General features: G+C 47.2%; 1 protein-coding gene across 1 annotated transcript in view; it reads left to right on the forward strand.

Annotated features, from left to right (window-relative positions):
- The first annotated feature begins 3,412 nt into the window (after positions 1-3,412).
- LOC310645842 (fibronectin type-III domain-containing protein 3a-like) overlaps positions 3,413-7,269 on the forward strand; it is a 54,955-nt gene continuing 51,098 nt past the window's right edge. The window contains exon 1 of the mRNA XM_083371862.1: positions 3,413-3,600. The gene's annotated coding sequence lies outside the window, so the exon portion shown is untranslated. The remainder of the gene's footprint in view (positions 3,601-7,269) is intronic.

Consider the following 7,269-nt stretch of genomic DNA (forward strand, 5'->3'; position numbering starts at 1 on the left):
GGTCCACATTTTGTTAGAAAGCAATTTTGTCCTCATCCTGATTAGTCAAAACGTTTCTCCAATTCGTATTGGGACCTCTGGAGAAGGGTCAGTGCTTGATGGAGCCCCAGCTTTGCTTCACTCTGCAGAACTGCCCCTTAAAGCCGTGTTTCTCACAGTTGGAAAACTTTAAAAAGTTGGGCTTCAACTCCCAGAATTCCTTAGCCAGCATAGAATTGTGGCTGGGGAATTCTGGGACTTGAAGTGTGGGCTTCTTAAAGTTGCAAACCTTGAGAAACACTGCCTGAAGGTGGAGGAAAGAGAATGGACAATGGATGCGTATTGATGGACGTGGAGAAGGAATGGAAGGGGAAAGCGAGGGAAGGAGAAATACCAGTGATGGGTTATCACACTGAATGCTCCCTGAATCCTACGATTCTTGCTAATGAATGACCGCAAACCCTTCTAGCTTCAGCGCCTGTTCTAATATATCAGACTACCCAGGAGTGTAATCTCAGATTTCTATAAGGAGCAATATGACAGATCAGGGGTCTTCAAACCCATACTGGTTGGAGAATTCTGGGAGTTGAAGTCCACAAGTCACAAAAGGGCCCAAGTTTGAAGACCCCTGTGATTGATCCTCCACACTAGGGGTGTCCAACCTTGGCAACTTTAAGACGTGTGCACTTTAACTCCCAGAATTCCCCAGCCAGTATGGCCGGTTGAGGAATTCTGGGAGTTGAAGTCCACAAACTTTAAAGTTTGCCATGTTTCGAGACCCCTGCTCTACAGTACATCAACATTTCACCCACAGCAATGGCTCCAAAGACTGCAATAGGAATATGAAAACAAACCAATTCAAAGGTCTTTATTCTTACTACATGGTTTCAGACAGGTGATCTTACTAAGAATGACACATCTGGTGGGGTTGAGCAATTTTGGAGAAACCAGTTGCCAGTTATTTAATTTCATATGCTTCCATAATGAAGGAGAGGCATTATAAGGATTTATTGCTTTGGGTGCCAAAGACAGTTGATAAAAGTTTCGGCATTGTGGTACTTGGATTTGGGCAGATTTGTGGCTACATCTCAGGAAGCAAAATACCCTGGGAGGAATTACATCTGCGTCTCAGATGGGATCGATCATTGCAAGTGCTATCCAAACGTCAAATCTGCCTGGAAGCCATGTTTGTTGATTGCATGTTATAGTTGAATTATAATTTATTGTAATATCTTCACTAAATCTTTTCACACAGCACTGGAACCTAAGGGTGTTGGCATATCTTGCATTCCAGACCGGTAGAACTGATTTTTAATCTCTTTGTTCATGCTCAGGGGTATATTTTCCAATGCTGAAAGTCAGACATCTTCCTCCTAACAATGTGAACCCAGCCAGGGAATCTTACAAAGCAGTTTGAAACTTACTCCATATTTACTCATAAGACTGTTTCTTGAGTCATGTTTTCTTCTTTTAGACAAATGTCCAGTACCTTCCAAAAATTTTTTTTGGGGGGGTGGGACACAGAAGGGACAGTCCCACCTTAGGCATGAAAGCTAACCAGGTGACTTGGGCCAATTACAAGGACACTGGGAGTTCTAGTCCTACCTTAGGCATGAAAGCCAGCTGGGTGACTTTGGGCCAATCACCAGGAGTTGGTGAGTTCTAGTCCCGACTTGATGTGCAAGTAGAATGACACTAGCAAAAGAAATAGAAATAATAATAGGCACCCTAGGTGCAATCCCAAAACAATGCAGCGCCACTTGAGCACCAGTGGCATTGATTTTTCATTTCGACCCCAAACCACCCCAGTGATGCCCTCGACGTGATGTCCCGGTGCCTGGAGGCGGTCCGGGTCTGGATGGGGAGGAACAGGCTTCGACTCAACCCTGACAAGACTGAGTGGCTGTGCGTACCGGCATCTCGGGATATTCAGGATATCCCACCCCTCACTATGGGGGGTGAGTCATTACCTCCTGTAGATAGGGCTCACAACTTGGGAGTCCTCCGAGATTCACAGCTCTCCTTAGACCATATTGTAGCTGTGACTAGGGGGGCCTTCGCCCAGGTTCGCCTGGTGCGCCACTTGCGGCCCTATCTAGACCGGGATGCCTTACGTACGGTCACTCATGCGCTCGTGACCTCTCGTCTTGATTACTGCAACGCTCTCTTCATGGGGCTACTCTTGAAGGCCACTCGGAGGCTCCAACTGGTACAGAATGCAGCCGCGAGAGTTGTATTGGGAGTTTCCCGATACTCCCATGTCACACCTTTGCTCCGCGAGCTGCATTGGCTACCAGTTGTCTTCTGGGTGAGGTTCAAGGTGTTGGTAATGACCTACAAAGCCCTTCATGGCATGGGTCCGGAATACCTTGGGGAGCACCTGCAGCCGGCGTCAACTTCCCTCCGCCCAGTACGCTCCCACAGAGAGGGCCTCCTCAGGGTGCCACCGGTCAAAGAATGCTGACTGGCGGCCCCCAGGGGGAGGGCGTTCTCTGTGGGTGCACCGGATTTATGGAACCATCTTCCGGTCGAGCTCCGGATGGCGCCCGATCTCCGCTCCTTCCAGCGCGATCTTAAAACCCATCTCTTTAAACAAGCTGGCCTGGCCTGATGGGATGGGGTGGGATTTTTATAAATGAACTTCAATTTTAATTTGTATTAATTTATGGGCATTGTTTAATCACGTTTTAATAATTTTAATTTTTGTATCTAGTTTTTATGTATTGCCCTGTTCACCGCCCTGAGTCCTCCGGGAGAAGGGCGGTATATAAATTAAATAAATAAATAAATAAATAAATAAATAAATTGATGAAACCGCATCAGTCAATTGCAAAAGGCAGCTTTATTTGGGAACAGCTGACATCCTGCCACAATACCTCCAAATATCCACATCTGCCTACCCCAGGTCCTTGGGAAGGACTCGAGAAGTGGACAAAAATGCCCAATACAGTCTGAACATCTGGCTGACTGCGGCCAATCCTAATAATTTATTAAACTTAGCTGCCACTGCAAGCCCAGAGCCTCTAGGAAAGGACCTTGTGTCATCCCAAGTTCAGTCTCAACTCTCATCCATCCATCCATTCATCTTTCCCTTTCTTCTTTCTGTACGGATCTCCCTCTGCTTTGCAACCTCGGTCTTGACGAAGAGCTCTGCAGGACTCAGAAGCCTGCATCCTCTTCCAGTCGCCGCCGCACGCCTCTCTTTTTTCAGGAAAGATAATAATAATAAAAAAGCAATATCTGCCTCCCGAGCCTATTTCGACGCCTTTCCTTTCTCCTTAGCACGCAAGGTCTTTGCGCAGCGCTGGCCGGGGAAAGGGATCGAAGAGAGAGAGCGAGAGAGAGAGAGAGCGAGAGAGAGAGAGAGAGGGAGAAGACGAGCGAGACCGCATTGTGGTTGGCGCGCCCGGCCGCGCGCTCTCCCTCCCCCTCCCGTCTCCGGGCCGTCGCCGCCGTTGCGGCGGTTCCGCGCATGCGCCGCAGCCCGCATTCCATCATGGCGGACCCGTCCGACTTTCTCTCCTGCCGCGGCGAGGCTTCGTGGCGCCGAGCCTGAGGCGGCGGCTGGAGCCTCCTCCCCTCCCGGCGCTCGCCGCCTTCTCCCTCCGGTCCCCCCGCGCGGTGAGTGCCCAGGCTCCCTCTCCGGCCGTGCGAGGCTCCCCTCCGGACCTCCAGGGCGGGGCAGTGGCCGGGCGGGGGGAGGAGGAGGAGGAGGAGGAGGAGGAGGGGGATCAAAGGGGGGGGAGAAGGACGCGCTGGGGGGGGCGGGATCCCCCCCCGGAAATACTGGATCGAGGAGGGGGCGAAGAGGCAGAGCCCACTTCCCTCCCTCCCCCTCCAAGCCAGTCCCCTCCTTGCCCAGCAACAGCCCCCCCGCTTAACCCCTCTCCATCCCCACAGCTGATTTGTAAACCCCCCCCAACAATTCCAGGATTTTTGCAAAAAAAAAAAAAAGTGCTGATCTCCATTCTCCCCGTTGCAAAACCACCCTTGCAGCCCCAGCTTTGCATTTTTCTCCCCCTGTTTTATCTCCTCCACGCCTCCCGCCGCCCCCCCAGGGCCAAGTCTTTTTATATTTTTTTTTATAAAAATAAAAAATAAATCCCCATTTCCTTAAATTTTCCAGCGCCTGCCTTCTCCGCTCTCTCCCCTGCCTGCCAGCCAGCCAGCCAGCCAGCCTCGCATTCCCATCTCGGCTATTATTCCGGGAAACACCCCGCCCCCTTCCTACAGCTGATCCTTTTGCTGTATTTCCAAAGCTTCCCACCTTCTCCAAACAGTCTCTGCTTCTGCCCACCCACCCCCTTTTTTTGGGTGGGGGGGGGGATGGAGAAGGGGATATGTGGGTTGAGAAGGGAAGAGAGGCTTGGAAAGATCTGAAGAAGAGGGAGGGTTTGGGCTTGGTGAGGATGGGGGTGGGGGGGTGGGGGTGCTTGCTGTTAATCCTCGGAGGTGGAAAGGGGTTTGGGGGAGAATGCATTGGAGGAATGGAGGTGGTGGGTTGGGCTGGGGGCTTTGTGGGGCTGGGCTCCCCAAAAATGGGGTAACGGGGAAATGGGTGGGGGGAGGTAACCACAGCTTAGCTCAGGCAGGAAAGTTGGGCTGGAATCAAGGTGAATAAGCTGGATCTTGCAAGAATGGGCAAAGGGGGAGAGATTGCGGAGGGGGGTTCAGGAACGGGGTGGGGGTGATAGGGGGGTTGTTGTGCAAGGATGCGCACGAGGGGGCTGGGTTTCAGAAGCGGAGGTGGCAAAGTTAGTAGAGTTGGTGGAAGGAACCATATGCCTGTCCCCGGGGCTGTGATTTATCCTCAAAACATCTGGAAATGCAAGGCAAAGGTATAAGAAACTTCATGGTGCCGGTGGAAAGATACTTAGAGAGAAATGTATTTATTTTTTTTTTGACGGAGGGGAGATCAATATGCCTCTGTTTTGCTTCTACCTGCTTTGTGGAAGTAAAGTAGAGGGAAGTTCTCTTTGGGGAAGAGAAAGATGGTTAGAAATCTCAGCGCCCCCCCCCAAAAAAAATCTCCTTTCCCAGTAGAGCAGAGGTGTGATGGGTCCGATTGCTATTCCCTTTTAAAGGTTTCAACTCTAGGTGACTTATCTTTTTCTGTTGCTGATTGCCGGCAGCTAATTATTTTGAAAAGAGGGGAAAGAGGGTGGAGGAAGGGGGGGGGAGAAATGCTTTCCCCTTCGCTCTTCTCCACCCCTTTCCCCGTTCAGTGCTGTCTGTCTATCTGAATGCCACGTCGCCTTCCCCGGCCTTTTGACTGAGTGCATAGCAGTGTACTAGATACTCAGCACCTCCTACTACAGCGTCTCTCCTGAGCCAAAGGTAGGTGCCGTTAATCGATGGCTGCTGCTGCTACCCATCCACCTGTCTCTTGAATCCCTTTGGATCCCTTCCTTTTGGGAGAGAGAGAGAGAGAGAGAGAGAGAGAGAGGGGGGGGGTAGAGAGAGGTAGAGTGGGGTGGGTTTTGTACCCAATGTGAAGAGTCCTGGTTAACAGGGGAGATTTTAGTAGGTGCCAAGCAAAATCTGCCGGAGTTTCAGTCGTGTCTTTTTGCAGCTGTGATGGCAGGCTGGGGGAATATAGTTCAGATGATGGGCAACCTCTGTTTTGGGATTAAGAAGACCCCTTTCCCCCTCCCTCCCTTGCAAGATCCTTTCCTCAACATATGGCAAATAGTGTGTGTTGTTATAATCTTGCCAACTGGCGGTCAGTGACGCAAATACTGGCAGGTGTACTTTAGTTCATTGTACATTTCCTGTTTGTACTCTTTTTTTCCCAGCTTTTTTTTAGCCATCGGTGTAAATGGAATCTGTTTCATATTTTTATCTGTTTCTTTTTTTAAAAAAAACACTGGCGTTTGCTTTAGATTAGTTATGGAAAAGCATATATCTATTTTTGATAGGGAAACCTATGTTCAGTCTTCATGCCTTTATGCTGATAAATATATCATCATGGGTAGAGATGGCAAACTGTAGCTTAAAACCTAAAACGGTAACAGAATTAGCAGAATTGATAACTCTTTCAGCTAAGTGCTGTAGTTTGATTCTTAATTGATTATTGGTGGCTTCTGCGATATAGGTGTTTTAAGACCAGCTGCTACGTACAGCAGCCATTATGCAATGGTATCCATGACATTTTTTTCAAAATGTCAAATTTGCCAGCCTGGAAAAATGTGAGTGTCTGGCATAATCAGTTTACAGCTGAGAAATTATGTCTTGGCTATGATCAGTTTGAAAAAAGGGTAATTTATGCTGGTCCTTCTTTCTTAACCATATTGGTAACACACCTATCACCAGGATCTGATTTATATGTGGGTTGTAATAATGAGTGAAATAATTTGTGTAACTGTTTTTGTTATTTAGGAAATGTGCTGTAAGCATCTTCCATTTTATTTTGTTTTTCATGTTTTTTTCTGTGGAGCCCAGGGCAATATATGCCTTGCAAAACTCTTAAGTAGCTTATGCAGTTGTATGAGCCAAAATCATTCACTTGTCAAATACTTAAAAATAAGAACAGAAAAAGAAAATGAGAGAATTAGTGCAACACAGTATTTTGGTTTTACTCTTCTGGGGCTGTTTTGAAGAGTATAACAACTGTTAGAATTAAATAGAAGTAGAAAAATATAGTACTTTTTTGAAAACTTGGAAAAATAATATTGCCTTATGCTAAAATAGTGTTATGGACGGTTACCAGCTCGGGTTAAGTTGGCGATCACCAAATAAACATTTTTCCTTTCTTGCTACTTGAAATATTTTATTTAATTTTATTTTATTTTAATTCCATTTATATCCCGCCCTTCTCCGAAGACTCAGGGCGGCTTACAAGCTTACAATCACGGCAGTTCTTTCCTCCCAAACTCTGTAATTGTGTTTTTTAAAATTTGATATTTTTGTACAAATTAATTTTTTCTATTGAAGCAGGCCTTTATATATCCTGTTTTCCCTTTCACCTGCATTCTTGTATGGCACAAAAGTTATATTTTAATTTGCGAAGGTTGAGATAGTGGATTTTTCAGCTCTTATCTCTTTTGCAGAGCAGAAGTTTTGGATTCCTGAATAAGGAAAACAGATAGAGCTCTATCTCATCTTCTAGAAGCACTCATTGTGGTGGAGATGTAATATATTCATTCTCTCTCTCTCTCTCTCTCTCTCTCTCTCTCTTATATTAACCTTCATTTTCTTGTCTATCTTTTCTTGGTGATCCTGTAACTCAGTCATTCAGAAAAACCAACAAATCCCAGCAGCATTGGAGCTTCCAGGATTCACAGATTTGCA

The sequence above is a fragment of the Vipera ursinii genome (genome assembly GCF_947247035.1).
Source record: "Vipera ursinii genome assembly, chromosome: 12".
Classification (NCBI taxonomy): Eukaryota; Metazoa; Chordata; class Lepidosauria; order Squamata; family Viperidae; genus Vipera; species Vipera ursinii.